The sequence below is a fragment of the Eretmochelys imbricata genome, chromosome 2 (genome assembly GCF_965152235.1).
Source record: "Eretmochelys imbricata isolate rEreImb1 chromosome 2, rEreImb1.hap1, whole genome shotgun sequence".
Classification (NCBI taxonomy): domain Eukaryota; kingdom Metazoa; phylum Chordata; order Testudines; family Cheloniidae; genus Eretmochelys; species Eretmochelys imbricata.
The window spans coordinates 3,614,334-3,628,229 of NC_135573.1; positions in this window are offsets into that span (position 1 = coordinate 3,614,334).

Genomic DNA, 13,896 nt, shown 5'->3' on the forward strand with positions numbered 1-13,896 from the left:
CTCCTGGCTCCCAGCTCCCACTCCGTCCCCATGGTGGGGAGGCAAAGCTGACAGGTAAAGTTGCACACCAGCAGGCCTGCCACTGGCAGAATATCCCCTGAAGTTTGCAAAGTGCCCAGAAAGCCATGGAGCAGGAGTCAAAGCCACTCGCTGCCCAAGCAGGGTGCTCCAGAGGCAGTGTGGCCTGGGGCCACCTGCTGGAGCCATGCAGCCAATCCCAGGTCTGCCCACAATTTCCTGGGCAAGTCACCCCACTTAGCTCTGCCTCAGTTTCCTCTTCAGCAATGAAGGGTTGTCAGGCACGCCATAGCGAGGAAGCACCATGGGCTATTATTCAGGGTATCGAAAGGGCCAAAGCGTTCCTATGAGTTACCAAGTAGCCTCCTACCCTCCAAACTCAGCCACGCGGGCTAAAGTCAGTGAGCTCGCAGCCTAGTGCGGGGATGGGGGCAGTGGGAAGGATGTTCCCAGATAACCACGGGCAGCCTCTCCTAGGGGGGTCTCTCTCAGGGCTCCTGACACTAACACAGACTGCTTGCACAGCTGGGGGTGAGTCACTCCCCTACTCTGTCCCTCAGTTTCTCCCCCTCAATTTACAGGGGGACACAGAGCCAGGCTCCCAGCTTGTCTGAGGCAGATCACAGATGTCTGCCAAGTGCTTGGAGGTCCCTGGCTGGAAGGAGGCCAGCATGTTGTCACCTGCAGGGAAATAAAGGCTGATCAGGGAGCAAAATGAGACACAGGCAACGTCTTCAAACTGTTGCCCCAGCAATGGCTTTTCCTGGCGCCCTCACACACTGGGTGCCATACAGAGACACTAGAGGGTTGGTCTACACGGCAACTGAAAACCCACAACTGGCCTGTGCCAGCTGACTTGGGCTACAGGGCGGTTTCGTTGCAGTGTTGATGTTCGGGGTTAGGCTCTGGGAGTCGGGACCCAGCGAGGAGGCTGGGCCAGAGCTGGGGATGCGGCCTGAGTTCAAACATCTACACTGCAATGAAACAGGCCCTGAGCCCAAGTCAGCTGGCCTGGGCCAGCCACAGGTGTCTAACGGAAGTGCAGATCTACCCTAAGGAACACCAGTTAGCATCCTGGGGCCAGCACCCAACCTCCCACCCTCTGCACTCAGAGCTAAGAGCTCACGGGGTGACCAGGCCTGGATGGAGGTGATGGGCAACAGAGTGGTGAGTCTGGTTGGGGGACAGGGAGACCAAACCCTGCTGCTGACATCATGCCCCCAGCTCCATCCAGATCAACTGCCCTGTGAGCACACATGGCACAAGACTGGCAGGCAGACCCCTGTCCTGGTCAGGAAGGGCCTCGTCCCCCCAGCCACCCCTTGGGAGCGGCTGCATTAGACAGACGTGTCCAGGGACCTGCTGCCAGGCCTATGCCTAGAGCCTGTTAAAGGGCTCTTAATGGAGAGCAGTAAAGTTGCTAGTAAAACTGAATTAGCAGCAACAGGCTTAAAGAGCCATGGCAGAGCCAGGGAGCTGTAAAATGGCCCGTACTGCAGGCCTCCGAGGGGCTGACCGGCAGGGCGGGGCCGGCGCTAGCCGCACACGGGCAGGCTGCAGCATGTGCCCGGCGGAGAGGCCCCAGGGGTTACCAGGCAGTGCTGAGCTCAGTGGCGACGCCGTGGTGGGTTCATAAGCGAAGCAGGGCCAGCGTTCATGGGGGGAGACAATCCCCAGAGGCAGGGCAGGAAACGGGGTGATCTCTAGAGAGAGCTGGCTGGCCCATACAGGGCACACTAGTGACAAGGGGACATGGACAGCACCACCCAGAGGGACTGGGCAATCTGAATTGCTGCTGCTCTGCTGATATTTTGGAGCCAAACGAGGCCCCCGCCCAAAAGGAAGGGGGGGTGTTATCGGACGGAGGCTCTTTCCTCAGCATCAGGCTTGACCGAGCACAGTACAGGGAGCTCTCTCCTCCGAGTCATGCTGAGCCCAGGGCAGTGCAAGGGGTGGGGTGGGCTCAGTAGGAGGTGCTCTCCACTTTACATCAATCCAGGCCCTAGGGCAGGGCTCGGGGTGCTCTGCTGCAGGGAGAGGAGGGTTTGTTTTCAGCAGGCCCCGTGTCATGAGACAGCTGCGGGGAGACTGTGCCAGACCCCAGGAGCGGGACGAGAGCTCTCACGCCAAGCGTGCAGAGACGGGTCACAGAGGAGGCCAACGGTAACTGAGCAAGGGCAACCCCCCCCCCAGCCGTCTGTCTCACCTCCTGCTCTAGGGGCTGGGCCCCCTTCGAGGGTAAGAGACAACTACTGCTACCAGCCAAAGGAGTTACTTCTTCAGCTCTAGTGGCTGACGCATTGGCTCTGAGGGAGAGGGGTTCGAACTCCCTGCTGCCCCGGGGTTGTTGGACGAGCAGGTGGAAAGAGACTGGGTGTGAGATCAGCTTCTCATGAAGAGTACCAAGATGGCCAGGAAGCAGGAGCAACCGGGCCCGGATTGCTGAGGAACGGGCTGTATCTGTGTGAGATATTAATCCCCAGCGCCGCACCAGTCAGACAAGAGCCACGAACAAAGCAGCTGCTTTCTGCAGAGCTGTTCTAATTGCACTAATTTACCTAGATCAACTCAATTAGCAGATCTCATGAATTTCTAGAATGTCACTTCATTTACCCAGATGATCCCCCCCAGGCAGGATCCGGGATGGCTGCCAGGAAAGCAAGACCGAAGACAGGCGGTGAGTGCATGAGGGAGCGCACACAAGGCATGCTGCTGCGGGCACCCACGGCCACACACGTATTCACACTGCAGCAGGTCATTTGGGAGCTGCCTTCTCCATCAGCTGACTCCACTCTCCTCTACCGAGCCCCATCTCAAGCCGGGGTAGGAAGAGCTCTCCAGCAGGGAAATGGGCTCCGACACTTAATAATAATTCATGGGTCACTTACAGCCAGACCGGAGGAGGTGCAGGGGGAGAGTCCGACCTGCCCTAGAAGATGGCCCCAATGGGGAACTCCCTGCAGCACAGCCCCCCTTAGCTCTGGGGCCAGGGCTCCTGCAGAGGCAACAGCACCCATGAAGCTTTTCTATCCACCCGGCCCCTTCATCCCCCCAGCGCAGCCCGGGGCCCTGCTGTGCACACACGGTCTAGTTCTCTCCCCAAGCCATCTGCGCAGAGCCCCAGGCGGCTCGGCTTCCCACCCCACGGCCCCGTTCCCGCTGGAGCTGCGATAGGCGCATGCAGGCTGGATCATCAGATCTGGCCCAGGGCTCCCGGTAGCCCACATGCATAATAAAGGGTGAGAGCAGGCCCATTAGTTACCAGCCTAGCTGACCATCGGTCCTATGGCCATGTCTCAATTTCACACCTCCAGCCGCACAGCTCCCCATAGCCCTGGGATCAGCAGGGACTTCCAGAGGAAGGCATCCTCTGCAGAGCACCCCCCGGTGCTGACCTGGGGCACTGGACTCAGCACTAAGGATGAAGAGCACCCCTTACTGAGTCACCAATACCCCTAACCTACCCCCATTTCCTACCCACCCCCCAGCTCTTGCTCCATTGGCTGGGGCAGGGGGTGGGGGGAAAGGGGAGCTGACTCGCCCTCCCACAGTACTAAACAACCCACAAAGGCTGATGCTGGGAGAAGAAAATTTGACTCCATTTGCCAACAGGGATGTCCCCGGCTTCCTCCCCTCCCATTGGGGTTAGCAGCCCCTCTCCTCACCCCCAGGGCTGGAGGGAGCAAGAGAGGCAGAAGAGTAGGAGGCTGCTGGTTATGGCACTGGGCTGGGAGCCAGGAGAGCTGCATTCAGACTCTGTGCACAAGCCCAGACGAGGCACCTCCCCATCGGCAGGGCAGGGCTTGGCACTCCCCCAGCTCCTGGAGGGGGTGAAAATGAGCTCACGAGTGTCAGAGGCACAGCAGTGACAGGGGCCTTCTACGTAGGCATTTAGGAGCTTGGGGAGCTGTGTAGAGAGCAGGGAGGGGCTATCAAGCTCTGCATGGCATGACACAGAACATCCCCAAGGGGCATGATTGCCGGGGGGGGTGTGTGTGTGTGTGTGTGTGTCTGGGGCAGGCTCAGGAGTCACTTACCTCTGGCTGTGCTGGCTCAGATCCCCTCCCCCTGGAAGAGATTAGGTCCAGTCCCCCACCTCCCAGCAGAACAAGTGTTCAGATGGCCAGGAGTGCAGAGAAAGCTCCCAAACTTCACCTCTCCAGGGTATAACAGCAACACCGCCAGGGGTCCCTCCAAAAGTCAGAGGGGAGCTCCTACCCTCCCCTCACTGAGGCCACCAGCCTTGGGCCCCTGGTGAAAAACACCAGCACCAGAGCTGATGCACACCCCTCCCTGCAAGCCTAGATTCTTCAGCTCTGCTACACTCCCTGGGGAAGCCCAGCTCGCAAGCCCCTCCCCAGGGCATTTCCCCAGCCACCCTTCACAACACCACTCTTACTCCCTGCCATAAAATGAGGGAAAGGAGCTGTTTATATACAGCTTCCCTTCCCAGCATTCCCGGCTGTGAGGCCTACAGCTCCCATCAGCCCCAGGAACTACAACTCCCACAATTCAACTCTGTCTGGGCCAGGATCCTCCTTTGGCTTATAGGGCGAATGCACCCTGTTACAGGCCAGCTGTCATGTGACAGTTGCAAAGTCAAGCCTGCAAAAGTTAGGAAATGCCCAATTTCCAGTTGTCCCTTTGTGCTGCAGTTCAGAAATGAGCAGCACTGGCAAAGCTGGCATGGGGGTGGAGGGAGCCCAGGCAGGGATATTAGTGGTGGAGAGGGTTGCGATTGAAGGGCACTGGCAGAGCTGTGTGGAGTGGGGAGCGCAAGGCTGGAATAGCAGGGGCCTGCGGGTTGGGATTGATGGGTGCCAGCAGATTTGCCAGCTCTAGGACTGTCGTTTCTCACGCTAATGAAATCTTCACCCACGACGTAGCAAAGAAACATTTTGAACAGCCCCATGGTGCATTTTATGGCACATGGAACAAATCTTCTCAGCGGATAATCCCCTGCCCTGCCCCCCAACCCCCACCCTATGGCCACAGCTGCGATGTCCGGCCTCTGCCTGGAAAGTGAACCGTCCAATCCCTGAGCCAGAGCAGCACTGGACCAAGCAGGGGCAGGGAAGACACGTGGCAATGTTTGAGCTGCCTGGAGCTGAGAGCCTGCCGCTCTGTGGGCCCCGCTGCTGCTCTGGTCACTGAGCGGACAGGGGAAGTGAGAGGACAAGCTAAGTGAGCAGTTGGGCTAAGCGAGCAACAGGCTAAGTGAGCAACATGCTTATCAAATGGTTGGGCTAAGCAAGCGGACAGGCTAAGCAAGCAATGGACTAAGCGAGCAACAGGCTGAGCGACCGGACAGGCTAAAAGAAAAGGAGTACTTGTGGCACCTTAGAGACTAACCAATTTATTTGAGCATGAGCTTTCGTGAGCTACAGCTCACTTCATCAGATGCATACCGTGGAAACTGCAGCAGACTTTATATATATACAGAGAATATGAAACAATACCTCCTCCCACCCCACTGTCCTGCTGGTAATAGCTTATCTAAAGTAATCTTCAGGTTAGGCCATTTCCAGCACAAATCCAGGTTTTCTCACCCTCCACCCCCCCACACAAATTCACTCTCCTGCTGGTGATAGCCCATCCAAAGTGACAACTCTTTACACAATGTGCATGATAATGAAGTTAGGCCATTTCCTGCACAAATCCAGGTTCTCTCACTCCCTCACCCCCCTCCAAAAACCCACCCCCATACACACACAGGCTCACTCTCCTGCTGGTAATAGCTCATCCAAACTGACCACTCTCCAAGTTTAAATCCAAGTTAAACCAGAACATCGGGGGGGGGGGGGGTAGGAAAAAACTCTCACAAATCTTGGGAGACAGGCCAGTCCTTGCCTACAGACAGCCCCGCAACCTGAAGCAAATACTCACCAACAACCACATACCACACAACAGAACCACTAACCCAGGAACTTATCCTTGCAACAAAGCCCGTTGCCAATTGTGCCCACATATCTATTCAGGGGTCACCATCACAGGGCCTAATAACATCAGCCACACTATCAGAGGCTCGTTCACCTGCACATCCACCAATGTGATATATGCCATCATGTGCCAGCAATGCCCCTCTGCCATGTACATTGGTCAAACTGGACAGTCTCTACGTAAAAGAATAAATGGACACAAATCAGATGTCAAGAATTATAACATTCATAAACCAGTCGGAGAACACTTCAATCTCTCTGGTCACGCAATCACAGACATGAAGGTCGCTATCTTAAAACAAAAAAACTTCAAATCCAGACTCCAGCGAGAAACTGCTGAATTGGAATTCATTTGCAAATTGGATACTATTAATTTAGGCTTAAATAGAGACTGGGAGTGGCTAAGTCATTATGCAAGGTAGCCTATTTCTTCTTGTTTTTTCCTACCCCCCCCCCCCCCACAGATGTTCTGGTTTAACTTGGATTTAAACTTGGAGAGTGGTCAGTTTGGATGAGCTATTACCAGCAGGAGAGTGAGTTTGTGTGTGTATGGGGGTGGGTTTTTGGAGGGGGGTGAGGGAGTGAGAGAACCTGGATTTGTGCAGGAAATGGCCTAACTTCATTATCATGCACATTGTGTAAAGAGTTGTCACTTTGGATGGGCTATCACCAGCAGGAGAGTGAATTTGTGTGGGGGGGTGGAGGGTGAGAAAACCTGGATTTGTGCTGGAAATGGCCTAACCTGATGATTACTTTAGATAAGCTATTACCAGCAGGACAGTGGGGTGGGAGGAGGTATTGTTTCATATTCTCTGTGTATATATAAAGTCTGCTGCAGTTTCCACGGTATGCATCCGATGAAGTGAACTGTAGCTCACAAAAGCTCATGCTCAAATAAATTGGTTAGTCTCTAAGGTGCCACAAGTCCTCCTTTTCTTTTTGCGAATACAGACTAACATGGCTGTTACTCTGAAACCGGACAGGCTAAGCGAGCGATGGGCTAAGCGAGCGGATGGGCTAAGCGAGCGGATGGGCTAAGCGAGCGACGGGCTGAGAGAGCGACAGGCTAAGCGAGTGGATGGGCTGAGCGAGCGGAAGGGCTAAGCGAACGACAGGCTAAGCGAGCGGATGGGCTTAGCGAGCAACAGGCTAAGCGAGTGACGGGCTAAGTGAGCGGATGGGCTAAGCGAGCAACCGGTTGAGCGAGCGGATGGGCTAAGCGAGCGATGAGTTAAGCGAGCGGATGGGCTAAGCGAGTGGAAGGGCTAAGCGAGCGACAGGCTGAGCGAGCGGATGGGCTGAGCGAGCGATGGGCTCACACCCACTGCATCGGCCATCCCCGTGGGATGCTCTTGTGGCTGACGCGCCCCTGGCACAAGGAGCTGGCCCGGGGCACAAACTTTCGTTCTCCGTTCCCTGTCCCCCCCCGCAGGGGCAGCTCACTGGGCCATGGGCCCTGCGGCGTAACCAGGAATTTTCCAGAGCTTGCCCTGGGTCGGGGTTGGGCTAAGGGCCGGGCTACCTGCAATCAGGTGCGTTTGTACTGCAGATGGGCCCAAATATCCTTCCCAGCATGCACGGGGACTCGCATGAGCATGGGCGTCACCAGACTGGATCAGACCCGGTGCTCCATCCAGCCCAGTCCCCTGGCCACTCTGCTGCATCTGAGGGAGGTGCAGGAAACCCCCCAGTGGCCAATACTGGAATAACCTGCCCCTGGGGGGAGTTAGCCCCTAACGCCCTCGGTGTGGGGCTGGCTGGAGGGCGGTGTCCTTTAGACTGTTTTATTGCCCTTCCCCCCACCCCCCATGTGACTCTGGACATCAACTCCCCCTGCTGCAACCCAGCCGCTCTCCATCTCCTCCCTATCTCTTGGGTGTTTTCTGTCTCCTCCTTTCCTGGGTTTCCCCACCCCCCCCCACCAGCTCTATTTCTCCCCCCCCCCCCTTCTTAGGAGCACAGACTCTGCTCCCTCCACCCCTGCATTGTGGGGATCTGTGTGTGCCCCACAGCCCTTCCATGGTGATGCTGACTCAGTAGACAGAGCTGAGGGCTAAGCACTGAGGTCGAGGAGGGCCCAGGCTAGGGTGGGTTCATCTCTCCAGGGTACTGGATGGGTTAGTGCCTCAGTTTCCCACAGGGAGCAGCAGTGTTAGGAGCCTCTGCAGTGGGCAAGGTTTGGAAGCCAGCAGGATGGAAAAGGATCTGGCTGGACGCTGGGCTCCCCCCACCCCTTGGGCTTCCAGCCGTGGTGTGGGCACTGCCCCCTGCTCTGCAATCGGCTCTTTGCTGGAATCCCAACAGCTGGCATGGGGCCCTGAGAGCCGGCAATGCCAGCGTCACACGCATCATCTGCCTGCCAAGCTCTTAAGCCCGGCACTAATGGCTTGTTTTCCCTCTGAATGCACAGCTGTTTGTCTCGCATGAGCAGCCCTGGTGGCAAATGGGGATCAGGTATCAGGGCGCCCTGCTGCCCCCCCCAACTCCCCACTCGGCATGCCATCCCCACCCCATGCTGGGACCCCACTGCCCTATGTCTGCCTCTCATGCCAGAGTGACACAGCTGGGTATGCTCTGGGTATCCCAAGGGCAGGCACAGGCTGGGCAGTGCCAGCTTCCCCCACCTGCCCTGGGGGGGGCCTTCCAGGGCGAGGAGGCCTGAGTCCAGCCAGCTCACTAGTGAAATGAGTCCTGGCCCCTGGTGTCTGTATTGCACCTGCCCAGGGACTGAACAGGCCCTGGAGGCTGAGCTGAGCGCTTCTCTCCCCCTCGGGGGGCAGGGTGAGCATCCTGACAGGGGGCCAGGTCTGGGAGCAGCTTGCCCTGCCCTGTGCACTTAGTGACTCCGGCTTGTTGAAAGGCAACACCCTCACACACACCCCCTTGTGGCACAGCATGGCTCTGCACGCACCCTGCCTCAGTTTCCTTTCCTTCAGGGCCCCTTAAGAACTCCACACCATCCCAAAGCAGGTACGACAGGATCCCCGCACTGGGGTTCCATGAAGTCCAAAGAAGCATGAACTAAAGTCTGTCTCCTTGGGCTCAGGGGGTTCCCCAGGCTCCTCCTTAGGGCGTGTGGTTCGCAGCCGTGGCCTGGGGGGCGCCTCTTCCCTATGAGCGCGTCACTCGTGGGGACACCTCCCTGCAGCTGGGCCCTAACGGCCTTTTCTCATGCCCACGGGCTCCTTAGTCACTCAGCTGCCTCCCTTTGCAGGAGTTTGTCATGGGCGGGCTGGGCCAACCACCCCGTGCCACTGCCCCTCCCTGGCCACGTCTGCGGGGGAGCTCACCGACTCCACTGGCTGGTGGACCATGCAGATCCCAACGGAGCGCTGGGCCCAGCCAGCCAAGGAACTCCCAGAGGTGGGCCAGGGCACATTTCGCCTGCTCCCACTCCTGCCCCCAGCACTGACTGGTCACCCTGTCACCACAGGGGGTGCTGCTGGGGGGCACAGCCAGCCAGTTCCTTTGCCCCCCCAGCGCTGCCCCCTATTGCCCCAGTGGGGGGGCACAGGGTGTGGGGGGATGGGAGCACCCCCACCTACCACACATCCAATCAGAGAGCTGTCCACGGCCCCCCGGCTTGGCATCTAACGCAAACCTGCTCACACCTGAAGGACAGCCGGGCTCGTGACAAGCCAGCCAGGGGATTGCTCATATTGCTCCGCCAGGAGCACCTGGAGGCTGCGGCTAAGCTCCTGCTCCCGCAGGACGTGCCCTGACACGCTAAACAGGCAAGACATGGCGGGAGCATGAGCCCCGTTTTCCAGCTGGGGACCCCAGGCACAGGGTGGTGGAGTGATTTGTCCAGGGCCACCCAGGGCGGCTGTGGGGGGAGCTGGATTGAACCCGGTCACCCAGAGGTGGCGTGGGGCCAGGACCCTAACCAGGGTTAAGGTGGAGCTCGATGCATGTGTGACCAGGATTAGCTGACGGGGTCATCTGCACCTGCAGGGACTGGACTCAGTGACCCAGGGGGCCCTTTCCAGCCGACGTGCTGCTGTCTCCCGCCTAGAGCCCTGCAACCTGACCCCAACCCTCCAGTTCCGACTGCCAGCCTCGGGCGTGGGTCAGGTCAGCTGAGAAAACAATGCTGGGGGGCAGCTCTCCTCCTGCCCATGGGGCAGGCACGCCGGTGCGTGCGGCACAAGGGGTGGGAGAGCGTCTCTTTGCCCGGCGCACCCAACCAGCAGGGGGCGGCGGATGCAGCCGCGGGGCATGCAGCCACTGCTGTGCCGACCGCAGGCACCGGGGGTTCCCTGACCCCACCGGAGCATGCACCCCCTGCTTTGCCCCTCCAGCGCCAGGACTGTGCGACAGTCCTGCCCGGCCAGGCGCCCCCCTGCTGCCTCATGGGGCTACTGGTTCCCCAGGCTTCCAGCCTACCCGTGATCCAGTTCCTGCCCCAGCTTCGTTCCAGCTCCTTTCAGCCTCGTCTGTGCCCTCCCCTGACCCTGCTCCAGCCCTGTTCTGACCCGCTCCAGCCCTGCCCCCACTCCTGACCCCGACCCTTGGACTGACTCCAACCCGGCTTCAACCCTTGGCCTGCATCGAAATGCCGACTGCGATCCTGATTTGGCTAGTCCGCAGGCTTGGACCTCAGGTCTGACCCATGACCTGTCCCAAGACCCCCATTTCAGCGCTGCCCTCAGCATAGTCCCGTCTCTACATCTGGCTTCTTGCACAGCTCCACCCACCAGGCCTAACGTGGGTGGGCTTGGGTCTGGTTCAGGCCTAAAAATGTGGCCCACGCAGACCCCTGTGCCTGACTCCAGTCCACTGCCTTAACCACGAGGCTACCCCGGCTCTCAAATAGACCTGGCTTAGGGGAGCCAGCACACTGTGACCACCGCCTGTCATTCTCCTGGTGCTGCCTTGTCTGGCTGTTGTCTCATACTGAGCTTGTCGGCTCTTTGGGGTGGGCCTATGGTTTGGTCAGTGTTTGTACAGAGCCTAGCACAACGCCAGACAGCTCCACGGTCCCTCGGCGCTAGGATAATACAAATCAGTAATAATGTTCCAACACGCCTTCTAGCGAGGGGGGGCAAAGAGCCCTGGGCCACCTTTAAACTGGCACCCCAGGTTCCATATGAACCCCCTTGTTTTCAGCCACGCACTGCTTTTACCAGCACTCACCAGCCTCAGGCCCTGCCCCGAAGGCGAATTTTGGTTTGAAGGGAAATGGCTGGTTCTGCCATTCCAATTCTCAGGGAGAGAGGCAGCGTGTGAGTGAAACGAAAATAGTTCCTCACGATGTGTCGCATGCGTCCATTCCACGGTGGTGTGTTCACGTCCCGTGCAATGGCACCAGCGAGTTTGCCCGAGTGGCACCAGCAGGGGCAGCCCTGACTGCAGCCTGGCATCGCTTGTGTCCTGAGCCACAAGCACCCAGGGTGGAGCCATCCCTCCTCACCTTCCGTGCTGTGCCTTGCACACCAGTATCTTGTCTTCAGTGGCATCTAGTTACTGGATAACTCTTTCGTGGCTCTTGGTTTTTATCCAGCCCCAGGCCAAGGACAGAGGGGACTTGTGCAGTGAAGGACGCGGCCCTGGCAGAACTTCCCCCGGTGCTGGGGGCAGGTCTAGGCCCTTGGCCTGAAGCAGAATTTACGTCATTCCCAGACCTCACCCTGCTGCCCAGCACCACAGGGGATTTCAGCAGGAGACAGGAGCGTGCAGCTACACGCGTGGCCCGGTACGTGGCTAGCTGAGCCATAACACGTACTCAGGGTGGGTGGAGGCCGAGGCAATGAATAGCCTGTGGGCTCAGCCGCCCATCTCCCAGCCGGAACAGCGTATTCCCCAGGGGCACCGATTAGTGCTTTGCCCAGACTCATTTCGAGGGTGCTGAGCAACGGGGCTCATGCCCCTGCCCTCTGGTGGCTATTCCAGTCCAACAAGCCTCATTTCCCTGGGCTTCACCTGCCTCTCGGATCTCCTGCTATAGCCCAACGAACTGGAGCAAGCAGAGAAATGAGCCATAATTACAATACACCCGATTCCAGGCTGTGACCCTCATTAGCAGCTTTCTGACACTGGTCTGTGCACACTTTATTTACATGAAGGACCTAGAGCAAATGCACCATTTGGCCCCACTGCTCTTCAGTTGGCCCAGAACGGAGGCCAAACAAAACTTCCCCGGGGCCTCGACTCGCTGGGTGGGTGGAGCCAGAGGAAAGGACTTTCCAGCACTCCTCAAAGGTCAGCACTCGGGAAAACACCCATCACAGCCACCAGCCTTGTAGTAACCGTCTGGCCAACTCAGAGGCGGTTCTCTCCCAGGGCCCAGGTCCTCTGCACCTTGTGTGCTCATCTCAGAGACATCCCGGCCTCACAGGACCCTTGGGGCATCTTGTCTGACCTCCTCCCAACCACCCCGCTAGTCAGCCCCATCACTTGTTTGGCTATAGGTAGCCAGGCCGGCTCTGAAACCTTCAAGAGATGGAGAATCCACCACTTGGCTTGGTTGGTTGTTCCAGTGGCTACTGACCCTGACTGAAAAACGTGTCTAACTGGTTTAACTTCCAGCCCTCGGCCCTTGTTCCGCATTTCGCCCCTATGCCAAAGAGCCCTTTAGAACACGCTGCCTCTCCCGTGGTTAGGACCCACACGCTACCCACCTGTTGTGTACGTACACATGGGATGAGTCGCTGGCGCGGCACGGCCTGGCAAGACGCTCGGTTGAGATCCGCGGTGCAGACGCCCCTTTCCAGCACAGCCGTCCCTCGCTCTGCAGCTCGAACCCCCCGGATGCTCTTTCCCGCTGTAGGAGCCAGCGCGCGGGCAGCAGGAGCGGAGAGTTTAGAGCCAGAGGCTGGATGTAAAATTGGCAGTGGGGAAAACCCAGAGGAGAAGGAAGACTCAGGGGGATTTATTTTCTACTGGTTCCCTGCAAAGCCCCTGTGAAACTCCCAGCTCCGGACTGAGGGCTGGGCCGGGCACCAGCACCTCTGATCTTCAAGAGCTGGCGACAAAGCGAGGCAAGTGCCTTCCTGCCCGATGCTGGGGAGCACGGGGAGCGTGGCGCTTTCCTCTGAGCTTTGGCACTTCTTGAGCTGAACGTGTGTAGCTTGCCAGGGCTCGGAGAATTCCCAGCCTCGGCACAATGGGAAATTCGGGGCACTGCTTTGCCCCTCCAGCGCCAGGCAAGCTACCCACTGCCACAGCTGGCCAGAGAGAGCTCCCGCACTGTTGCTATGATCCGTGGCCTGGGTGTGTGGATCGCCAGAGGGTAACTCCCCGCCCTTGGGGTGAAACACGGCCTCTGCAACGCTCGGGCCAGCCGCTAACGCCAACACACCCTCTCCCACCGAGTACCATGGGACGTTGCCACTTGATCAGCTGAGGGAGAGCCAGCTGCCAGCCCGCGGCTGCCACCCCCGCTGATGCCAATCAGAGCACGCACCAGCATCCAGGACTCCTGGGCCCTGGGCCCAGCCCAGTGATGTGGCTGTGAGACCCCAAGCAAGTCCCTCCCCCCGCCCCACTCCCCGTGTCCCTGTTTCTCCATCTGAACAAGGGAGATAAGGATCCTGGCCTGGGCCCGAGGGGCTAATGGCTGCACAGCTCTGCGGAGATAAAAGCACTCCGCTGCACTCATTTTATTTCCCTGCTCGCTCCGGGGTTCCCTGAAGGTTTGGCTGCCGTACCACTGGGCTGGAAGAAAGCATCGGCTTGAGGAGCCATCGGTGGTTAATTGCAGCATGCAATTAATTCCTGTCCCTCGGCCCCTACTCTGTCCCTGCCTCTCAGCCGGGAGAAGCCAGGGACAGCCCAAGGGAGCATGCTGAATGCCACGTGCTAACGAAGCTGGGGGTTGAAACAGCCCTGGCGGGAGTAGAGGCGTGCCCACGAATTCATTCCTCCTTGTCAGGGAGAACCAGCAGCCAGCCGTGCACAGGGCCCCTTGCACCTGACATGTGGTGGCTTCCATGTTCAT